Source organism: Lissotriton vulgaris, chromosome 12 (assembly GCF_964263255.1).
Source record: "Lissotriton vulgaris chromosome 12, aLisVul1.2, whole genome shotgun sequence".
NCBI lineage: Eukaryota > Metazoa > Chordata > Amphibia > Caudata > Salamandridae > Lissotriton > Lissotriton vulgaris.
The window spans coordinates 50,001,263-50,013,965 of NC_141700.1; positions in this window are offsets into that span (position 1 = coordinate 50,001,263).

The window sequence follows — 12,703 nt, forward strand, 5'->3', positions numbered from 1 at the left end:
ATATATATATATATATAGGGAAGGAAGTGACTAGGTTGATACCTATATATAGGGAAGGATCTCACGTGGTTGATACTTATATAGGGAAGCATCTCACGTGGTTGATACTTATATATAGGGAAGGTAGTGACTAGGTTGATACTTATATACAGGGAAGGATCTCACATGGTTGATACTTATGTATAGGGAAGGATCTCACATGGTTGATACTTATATATAGGGAAGGATCTCACGTGGTTGATACCTATATATAGGGAAGGATCTCAGGTGGTTGATACTTATATATAGGGAAGGATCTCACATGGTTGATACCTATATATAGGGAAGGTAGTGACTAGGTTGATACCTATATATAGGGAAGGAAGTGACTAGGTTGATACTTATATACAGGGAAGGATCTCACATGGTTGATACTTATATACAGGGAAGGATCTCACATGGTTGATACTTATATATAGGGAAGGATCTCACGTGGTTGATACCTATATATAGGGAAGGATCTCAGGTGGTTGATACTTATATACAGGGAAGGATCTCACATGGTTGATACTTATATATAGGGAAGGATCTCACATGGTTGATACCTATATATAGGGAAGGTAGTGACTAGGTTGATACCTATATATAGGGAAGGAAGTGACTAGGTTGATACTTATATACAGGGAAGGATCTCACGTGGTTGATACATACATATAGGGAAGGATCTCACATGGTAGTGACTAGGTAGATACCTATATATGGAAGGATCTCACGTGGTTGATACTTATATATAGTGAAGGATCTCACGTGGTTGATACTTGTATACAGGGAAGGATCTCACGTGGTTGATACTTATATATAGGGAAGGTAGTGACTAGGTTGATACTTATATACAGGGAAGGATCTCACATGGTTGATACTTATGTATAGGGAAGGATCTCACATGGTTGATACTTATATATAGGGAAGGTAGTGACTAGGTTGATACCTATATATAGGGAAGGAAGTGACTAGGTTGATACTTATATACAGGGAAGGATCTCACGTGGTTGATACATACATATAGGGAAGGATCTCACATGGTAGTGACTAGGTAGATACCTATATATGGAAGGATCTCACGTGGTTGATACTTATATATAGTGAAGGATCTCACGTGGTTGATACTTGTATACAGGAAAGGATCTCACGTGGTTGATACTTGTATACAGGGAAGGATCTCACGTGGTTGATACTTATGTATAGGGAAGGTAGTGACTAGGTTGATACCTATATATAGGGAAGGTAGTGACTTGGTTGATACTTATATCTAGGGAAGGATCTCACGTGGTTGATACCTATATATAGGGAAGGATCTCACGTGGTTGATACTTATAGTGAAGGATCTCACGTGGTTGATACTTATATATAGGGAAAGATCTCACGTGGTTGATACATATATATATAGGGAAGCATCTCACGTGGTTGATACTTATATAGGGAAGCATCTCACGTGGTTGATACCTATATATAGGGAAGGAAGTGACTAGGTTGATACCTATATATAGGGAAGGATCTCACGTGGTTGATACTTATATATAGGGAAGGTAGTGACTAGGTTGATACTTATATACAGGGAAGGATCTCACATGGTTGATACTTATGTATAGGGAAGGTAGTGACTAGGTTGATACCTATATATAGGGAAGGAAGTGACTAGGTTGATACTTATATCTAGGGAAGGATCTCACGTGGTTGATACTTATATATAGGGAAGGATCTCACATGGTAGTGACTAGGTAGATACCTATATATGGAAGGATCTCACGTGGTTGATACATATATATATAGGGAAGGATCTCACATGGTTGATACTTATATAGGGAAGCATCTCACGTGGTTGATACTTATATATAGGGAAGGTAGTGACTAGGTTGATACCTATATATAGGGAAGGATCTCACGTGGTTGATACTTATATAGGGAAGCATCTCACGTGGTTGATACTTATATATAGGGAAGGTAGTGACTAGGTTGATACTTATATACAGGGAAGGATCTCACATGGTTGATACTTATGTATAGGGAAGGATCTCACATGGTTGATACTTATATATAGGGAAGGTAGTGACTAGGTTGATACCTATATATAGGGCAGGAAGTGACTAGGTTGATACTTATATACAGGGAAGGATCTCACATGGTTGATACTTATATACAGGGAAGGATCTCACGTGGTTGATACTTATATACAGGGAAGGATCTCACATGGTGGATACTTATGTATAGGGAAGGATCTCAGGTGGTTGATACTTATATATAGGGAAGGATCTCACATGGTTGATACCTATATATAGGGAAGGTAGTGACTAGGTTGATACCTATATATAGGGAAGGAAGTGACTAGGTTGATACTTATATACAGGGAAGGATCTCACGTGGTTGATACCTATATATAGGGAAGGATCTCACGTGGTTGATACTTATAGTGAAGGATCTCACGTGGTTGATACTTATATATAGGGAAAGATCTCACGTGGTTGATACATATATATATAGGGAAGCATCTCACGTGGTTGATACTTATATAGGGAAGCATCTCACGTGGTTGATACCTATATATAGGGAAGGAAGTGACTAGGTTGATACCTATATATAGGGAAGGATCTCACGTGGTTGATACTTATATATAGGGAAGGTAGTGACTAGGTTGATACTTATATACAGGGAAGGATCTCACATGGTTGATACTTATGTATAGGGAAGGTAGTGACTAGGTTGATACCTATATATAGGGAAGGAAGTGACTAGGTTGATACTTATATCTAGGGAAGGATCTCACGTGGTTGATACTTATATATAGGGAAGGATCTCACATGGTAGTGACTAGGTAGATACCTATATATGGAAGGATCTCACGTGGTTGATACATATATATATAGGGAAGGATCTCACATGGTTGATACTTATATAGGGAAGCATCTCACGTGGTTGATACTTATATATAGGGAAGGTAGTGACTAGGTTGATACTTATATACAGGGAAGGATCTCACATGGTTGATACTTATGTATAGGGAAGGTAGTGACTAGGTTGATACCTATATATAGGGAAGGAAGTGACTAGGTTGATACTTATATACAGGGAAGGATCTCACGTGGTTGATACTTATGTATAGGGAAGGTAGTGACTAGGTTGATACCTATATATAGGGAAGGAAGTGACTAGGTTGATACTTATATCTAGGGAAGGATCTCACGTGGTTGATACCTATATATAGGGAAGGATCTCACATGGTTGATACTTATATAGGGAAGCATCTCACGTGGTTGATACTTATATACAGGGAAGGATCTCACATGATGGATACTTATGTATAGGGAAGGATCTCATATGGTTGATACCTCTATATAGGGAAGGATCTCAGGTGGTTGATACTTATAGGGAAGGATCTCACATGGTTGATACCTATATATAGGGAAGGTAGTGACTAGGTTGATACCTATATATAGGGAAGGAAGTGACTAGGTTGATACTTATATACAGGGAAGGATCTCACATGGTTGATACTTATATACAGGGAAGGATCTCACATGGTTGATACTTATATATAGGGAAGGATCTCACGTGGTTGATACCTATATATAGGGAAGGATCTCAGGTGGTTGATACTTATATATAGGGAAGGATCTCACATGGTTGATACCTATATATAGGGAAGGTAGTGACTAGGTTGATACCTATATATAGGGAAGGAAGTGACTAGGTTGATACTTATATACAGGGAAGGATCTCACATGGTTGATACTTATGTATAGGGAAGGTAGTGACTAGGTTGATACCTATATATAGGGAAGGAAGTGACTAGGTTGATACTTATATACAGGGAAGGATCTCACGTGGTTGATACATACATATAGGGAAGGATCTCACATGGTAGTGACTAGGTAGATACCTATATATGGAAGGATCTCACGGATCTCACGTGGTTGATACTTGTATACAGGGAAGGATCTCACGTGGTTGATACTTGTATACAGGGAAGGATCTCACGTGGTTGATACTTATGTATAGGGAAGGTAGTGACTAGGTTGATACCTATATATAGGGAAGGAAGTGACTAGGTTGATACTTATATACAGGGAAGGATCTCACATGGTTGATACTTATGTATAGGGAAGGTAGTGACTAGGTTGATACCTATATATAGGGAAGGTAGTGACTAGGTTGATACTTATATACAGGGAAGGATCTCACGTGGTTGATACATACATATAGGGAAGGATCTCACATGGTAGTGACTAGGTAGATACCTATATATGGAAGGATCTCACGTGGTTGATACTTATATATAGTGAAGGATCTCACGTGGTTGATACTTGTATACAGGGAAGGATCTCACGTGGTTGATACTTATGTATAGGGAAGGTAGTGACTAGGTTGATACCTATATATAGGGAAGGAAGTGACTAGGTTGATACTTATATACAGGGAAGGATCTCACATGGTTGATACTTATATACAGGGAAGGATCTCACGTGGTTGATACTTATATACAGGGAAGGATCTCACATGGTGGATACTTATGTATAGGGAAGGATCTCACATGGTTGATACTTATATATAGGGAAGGATCTCACGTGGTTGATACCTATATATAGGGAAGGATCTCAGGTGGTTGATACTTATATATAGGGAAGGATCTCACATGGTTGATACCTATATATAGGGAAGGTAGTGACTAGGTTGATACCTATATATAGGGAAGGAAGTGACTAGGTTGATACTTATATACAGGGAAGGATCTCACATGGTTGATACTTATATACAGGGAAGGATCTCACATGGTTGATACTTATATATAGGGAAGGATCTCACGTGGTTGATACCTATATATAGGGAAGGATCTCAGGTGGTTGATACTTATAGTGAAGGATCTCACGTGGTTGATACCTATATATAGGGAAGGATCTCAGGTGGTTGATACTTATATATAGGGAAGGATCTCACATGGTTGATACCTATATATAGGGAAGGTAGTGACTAGGTTGATACCTATATATAGGGAAGGAAGTGACTAGGTTGATACTTATATACAGGGAAGGATCTCACATGGTTGATACTTATATACAGGGAAGGATCTCACATGGTTGATACTTATATACAGGGAAGGATCTCACGAGGTTGATACATACATATAGGGAAGGATCTCACATGGTAGTGACTAGGTAGATACCTATATATGGAAGGATCTCACGTGGTTGATACTTATATATAGTGAAGGATCTCACGTGGTTGATACTTGTATACAGGGAAGGATCTCACGTGGTTGATACTTATGTATAGGGAAGGTAGTGACTAGGTTGATACCTATATATAGGGAAGGTAGTGACTTGGTTGATACTTATATCTAGGGAAGGATCTCACGTGGTTGATACCTATATATAGGGAAGGATCTCACGTGGTTGATACTTATAGTGAAGGATCTCACGTGGTTGATACTTATATATAGGGAAAGATCTCACGTGGTTGATACATATATATATAGGGAAGCATCTCACGTGGTTGATACTTATATAGGGAAGCATCTCACGTGGTTGATACCTATATATAGGGAAGGAAGTGACTAGGTTGATACCTATATATAGGGAAGGATCTCACGTGGTTGATACTTATGTATAGGGAAGGTAGTGACTAGGTTGATACCTATATATAGGGAAGGAAGTGACTAGGTTGATACTTATATCTAGGGAAGGATCTCACGTGGTTGATACTTATATATAGGGAAGGATCTCACATGGTAGTGACTAGGTAGATACCTATATATGGAAGGATCTCACGTGGTTGATACATATATATATAGGGAAGGATCTCACATGGTTGATACTTATATAGGGAAGCATCTCACGTGGTTGATACTTATATATAGGGAAGGTAGTGACTAGGTTGATACCTATAAATAGGGAAGGATCTCACGTGGTTGATACTTATATAGGGAAGCATCTCACGTGGTTGATACTTATGTATAGGGAAGGTAGTGACTAGGTTGATACTTATATACAGGGAAGGATCTCACATGGTTGATACTTATGTATAGGGAAGGATCTCACATGGTTGATACTTATATACAGGGAAGGATCTCACGTGGTTGATACTTATATACAGGGAAGGATCTCACATGGTTGATACTTATATATAGGGAAGGATCTCACGTGGTTGATACCTATATATAGGGAAGGATCTCAGGTGGTTGATACTTATATATAGGGAAGGATCTCACATGGTTGATACCTATATATAGGGAAGGTAGTGACTAGGTTGATACCTATATATAGGGAAGGAAGTGACTAGGTTGATGCTTATATCTAGGGAAGGATCTCACGTGGTTGATACCTATATATAGGGAAGGATCTCAGGTGGTTGATACTTATATATAGTGAAGGATCTCACGTGGTTGATACTTGTATACAGGGAAGGATCTCACGTGGTTGATACTTGTATACAGGGAAGGATCTCACGTGGTTGATACTTGTATACAGGGAAGGATCTCACGTGGTTGATACTTATATATAGGGAAGGATCTCACATGGTTGATACCTATATATAGGGAAGGATCTCACATGGTTGATACTTATATATAGGGAAGGATCTCACGTGGTTGATACCTATATATAGGGAAGGATCTCACGTGGTTGATACTTATAGTGAAGGATCTCACGTGGTTGATACATATATATATAGGGAAGGATCTCACATGGTTGATACTTATATAGGGAAGCATCTCACGTGGTTGATACTTATATATAGGGAAGGTAGTGACTAGGTTGATACTTATATACAGGGAAGGATCTCACATGATGGATACTTATGTATAGGGAAGGATCTCATATGGTTGATACCTCTATATAGGGAAGGATCTCAGGTGGTTGATACTTATAGGGAAGGATCTCACATGGTTGATACCTATATATAGGGAAGGTAGTGACTAGGTTGATACCTATATATAGGGAAGGAAGTGACTAGGTTGATACTTATATACAGGGAAGGATCTCACATGGTTGATACTTATATACAGGGAAGGATCTCACATGGTTGATACTTATATATAGGGAAGGATCTCACGTGGTTGATACCTATATATAGGGAAGGATCTCAGGTGGTTGATACTTATATACAGGGAAGGATCTCACATGGTTGATACCTATATATAGGGAAGGTAGTGACTAGGTTGATACCTATATATAGGGAAGGAAGTGACTAGGTTGATACTTATATACAGGGAAGGATCTCACATGGTTGATACTTATGTATAGGGAAGGTAGTGACTAGGTTGATACCTATATATAGGGAAGGAAGTGACTAGGTTGATACTTATATACAGGGAAGGATCTCACGTGGTTGATACATACATATAGGGAAGGATCTCACATGGTAGTGACTAGGTAGATACCTATATATGGAAGGATCTCACGTGGTTGATACTTATATATAGTGAAGGATCTCACGTGGTTGATACTTGTATACAGGGAAGGATCTCACGTGGTTGATACTTATGTATAGGGAAGGTAGTGACTAGGTTGATACCTATATATAGGGAAGGAAGTGACTAGGTTGATACTTATATACAGGGAAGGATCTCACATGGTTGATACTTATGTATAGGGAAGGTAGTGACTAGGTTGATACCTATATATAGGGAAGGTAGTGACTAGGTTGATACTTATATTCAGGGAAGGATCTCACGTGGTTGATACATACATATAGGGAAGGATCTCACATGGTAGTGACTAGGTAGATACCTATATATGGAAGGATCTCACGTGGTTGATACTTATATATAGTGAAGGATCTCACGTGGTTGATACTTGTATACAGGGAAGGATCTCACGTGGTTGATACTTGTATACAGGGAAGGATCTCACGTGGTTGATACTTATGTATAGGGAAGGTAGTGACTAGGTTGATACCTATATATAGGGAAGGAAGTGACTAGGTTGATACTTATATACAGGGAAGGATCTCACATGGTTGATACTTATATACAGGGAAGGATCTCACGTGGTTGATACTTATATACAGGGAAGGATCTCACATGGTGGATACTTATGTATAGGGAAGGATCTCACATGGTTGATACTTATATATAGGGAAGGATCTCACGTGGTTGATACCTATATATAGGGAAGGATCTCAGGTGGTTGATACTTATATATAGGGAAGGATCTCACATGGTTGATACCTATATATAGGGAAGGTAGTGACTAGGTTGATACCTATATATAGGGAAGGAAGTGACTAGGTTGATACTTATATACAGGGAAGGATCTCACATGGTTGATACTTATATACAGGGAAGGATCTCACATGGTTGATACTTATATATAGGGAAGGATCTCACGTGGTTGATACCTATATATAGGGAAGGATCTCAGGTGGTTGATACTTATAGTGAAGGATCTCACGTGGTTGATACCTATATATAGGGAAGGATCTCAGGTGGTTGATACTTATATATAGGGAAGGATCTCACATGGTTGATACCTATATATAGGGAAGGTAGTGACTAGGTTGATACCTATATATAGGGAAGGAAGTGACTAGGTTGATACTTATATACAGGGAAGGATCTCACATGGTTGATACTTATATACAGGGAAGGATCTCACATGGTTGATACTTATATACAGGGAAGGATCTCACGAGGTTGATACATACATATAGGGAAGGATCTCACATGGTAGTGACTAGGTAGATACCTATATATGGAAGGATCTCACGTGGTTGATACTTATATATAGTGAAGGATCTCACGTGGTTGATACTTGTATACAGGGAAGGATCTCACGTGGTTGATACTTATGTATAGGGAAGGTAGTGACTAGGTTGATACCTATATATAGGGAAGGTAGTGACTTGGTTGATACTTATATCTAGGGAAGGATCTCACGTGGTTGATACCTATATATAGGGAAGGATCTCACGTGGTTGATACTTATAGTGAAGGATCTCACGTGGTTGATACTTATATATAGGGAAAGATCTCACGTGGTTGATACATATATATATAGGGAAGCATCTCACGTGGTTGATACTTATATAGGGAAGCATCTCACGTGGTTGATACCTATATATAGGGAAGGAAGTGACTAGGTTGATACCTATATATAGGGAAGGATCTCACGTGGTTGATACTTATGTATAGGGAAGGTAGTGACTAGGTTGATACCTATATATAGGGAAGGAAGTGACTAGGTTGATACTTATATCTAGGGAAGGATCTCACGTGGTTGATACTTATATATAGGGAAGGATCTCACATGGTAGTGACTAGGTAGATACCTATATATGGAAGGATCTCACGTGGTTGATACATATATATATAGGGAAGGATCTCACATGGTTGATACTTATATAGGGAAGCATCTCACGTGGTTGATACTTATATATAGGGAAGGTAGTGACTAGGTTGATACCTATAAATAGGGAAGGATCTCACGTGGTTGATACTTATATAGGGAAGCATCTCACGTGGTTGATACTTATGTATAGGGAAGGTAGTGACTAGGTTGATACTTATATACAGGGAAGGATCTCACATGGTTGATACTTATGTATAGGGAAGGATCTCACATGGTTGATACTTATATACAGGGAAGGATCTCACGTGGTTGATACTTATATACAGGGAAGGATCTCACATGGTTGATACTTATATATAGGGAAGGATCTCACGTGGTTGATACCTATATATAGGGAAGGATCTCAGGTGGTTGATACTTATATATAGGGAAGGATCTCACATGGTTGATACCTATATATAGGGAAGGTAGTGACTAGGTTGATACCTATATATAGGGAAGGAAGTGACTAGGTTGATGCTTATATCTAGGGAAGGATCTCACGTGGTTGATACCTATATATAGGGAAGGATCTCAGGTGGTTGATACTTATATATAGTGAAGGATCTCACGTGGTTGATACTTGTATACAGGGAAGGATCTCACGTGGTTGATACTTGTATACAGGGAAGGATCTCACGTGGTTGATACTTGTATACAGGGAAGGATCTCACGTGGTTGATACTTATATATAGGGAAGGATCTCACATGGTTGATACCTATATATAGGGAAGGATCTCACATGGTTGATACTTATATATAGGGAAGGATCTCACGTGGTTGATACCTATATATAGGGAAGGATCTCACGTGGTTGATACTTATAGTGAAGGATCTCACGTGGTTGATACCTATATACAGGGAAGGATCTCACATGGTTGATACCTATATATAGGGAAGGATCTCACATGGTTGATACTTATATATAGGGAAGCATCTCACATGGTTGATACTTATATATAGGGAAGCATCTCACGTGGTTGATACTTATATAGGGAAGCATCTCACGTGGTTGATACCTATATATAGGGAAGGATCTCACATGGTTGATACTTATATATAGGGAAGGTAGTGACTAGGTTGATACCTATATATAGGGAAGGAAGTGACTAGGTTGATACTTATATACAGGGAAGGATCTCACATGGTTGATACTTATGTATAGGGAAGGTAGTGACTAGGTTGATACCTATATATAGGGAAGGAAGTGACTAGGTTGATACTTATATACAGGGAAGGATCTCACATGGTTGATACTTATATACAGGGAAGGATCTCACGTGGTTGATACTTATATACAGGGAAGGATCTCACATGGTTGATACTTATATATAGGGAAGGATCTCACATGGTTGATACCTATATATAGGGAAGGATCTCACATGGTTGATACTTATATAGGGAAGCATCTCACGTGGTTGATACTTATATATAGGGAAGGAAGTGACTAGGTTGATACCTATATATAGGGAAGGAAGTGACTAGGTTGATACTTATATACAGGGAAGGATCTCACATGGTTGATACTTATGTATAGGGAAGGTAGTGACTAGGTTGATACCTATATATAGGGAAGGAAGTGACTAGGTTGATACTTATATCTAGGGAAGGATCTCACGTGGTTGATACTTATATATAGGGAAGGAAGTGACTAGTTTGATACTTATATATAGGGAAGGATCTCACATGGTTGATACTTATATATAGGGAAGGATCTCACATGGTTGATACCTATATATAGGGAAGGATCTCAGGTGGTTGATACTTATATATAGGGAAGGATCTCACATGGTTGATACTTATGTATAGGGAAGGTAGTGACTAGGTTGATACCTATATATAGGGAAGGAAGTGACTAGGTTGATACTTATATACAGGGAAGGATCTCACGTGGTTGATACATACATATAGGGAAGGATCTCACATGGTAGTGACTAGGTAGATACCTATATATGAAAGGATCTCACGTGGTTGATACTTATATATAGGGAAGGATCTCACATGGTTGATACTTATATACAGGGAAGGATCTCACATGGTTGATACTTATATATAGGGAAGGATCTCACGTGGTTGATACCTATATATAGGGAAGGATCTCACGTGGTTGATACTTATAGTGAAGGATCTCACGTGGTTGATACCTATATACAGGGAAGGATCTCACATGGTTGATACCTATATATAGGGAAGGATCTCACATGGTTGATACTTATATATAGGGAAGCATCTCACATGGTTGATACTTATATATAGGGAAGCATCTAACGTGGTTGATACTTATATAGGGAAGCATCTCACGTGGTTGATACCTATATATAGGGAAGGATCTCACATGGTTGATACTTATATATAGGGAAGGTAGTGACTAGGTTGATACCTATATATAGGGAAGGAAGTGACTAGGTTGATACTTATATACAGGGAAGGATCTCACATGGTTGATACTTATATACAGGGAAGGATCTCACGTGGTTGATACTTATATACAGGGAAGGATCTCACATGGTTGATACTTATATATAGGGAAGGATCTCACATGGTTGATACCTATATATAGGGAAGGATCTCACATGGTTGATACTTATATAGGGAAGCATCTCACGTGGTTGATACTTATATATAGGGAAGGTAGTGACTAGGTTGATACCTATATATAGGGAAGGAAGTGACTAGGTTGATACTTATATACAGGGAAGGATCTCACATGGTTGATACTTATGTATAGGGAAGGTAGTGACTAGGTTGATACCTATATATAGGGAAGGAAGTGACTAGGTTGATACTTATATCTAGGGAAGGATCTCACGTGGTTGATACTTATATATAGGGAAGGAAGTGACTAGTTTGATACTTATATATAGGGAAGGATCTCACATGGTTGATACTTATATATAGGGAAGGATCTCACGTGGTTGACACCTATATATAGGGAAGGATCTCAGGTGGTTGATACTTATATATAGGGAAGGATCTCACATGGTTGATACTTATGTATAGGGAAGGTAGTGACTAGGTTGATACCTATATATAGGGAAGGAAGTGACTAGGTTGATACTTATATACAGGGAAGGATCTCACGTGGTTGATACATACATATAGGGAAGGATCTCACATGGTAGTGACTAGGTAGATACCTATATATGGAAGGATCTCACGTGGTTGATACTTATATATAGGGAAGGATCTCACATGGTTGATACTTATATATAGGGAAGGATCTCATATGGTTGATACTTGTATAGGGAAGCACCTCACGTGGTTGATACTTATATATAGGGAAGGTAGTGACTAGGTTGATACTTATATATATATATATATATATATATATAGGGAAGGAAGTGACT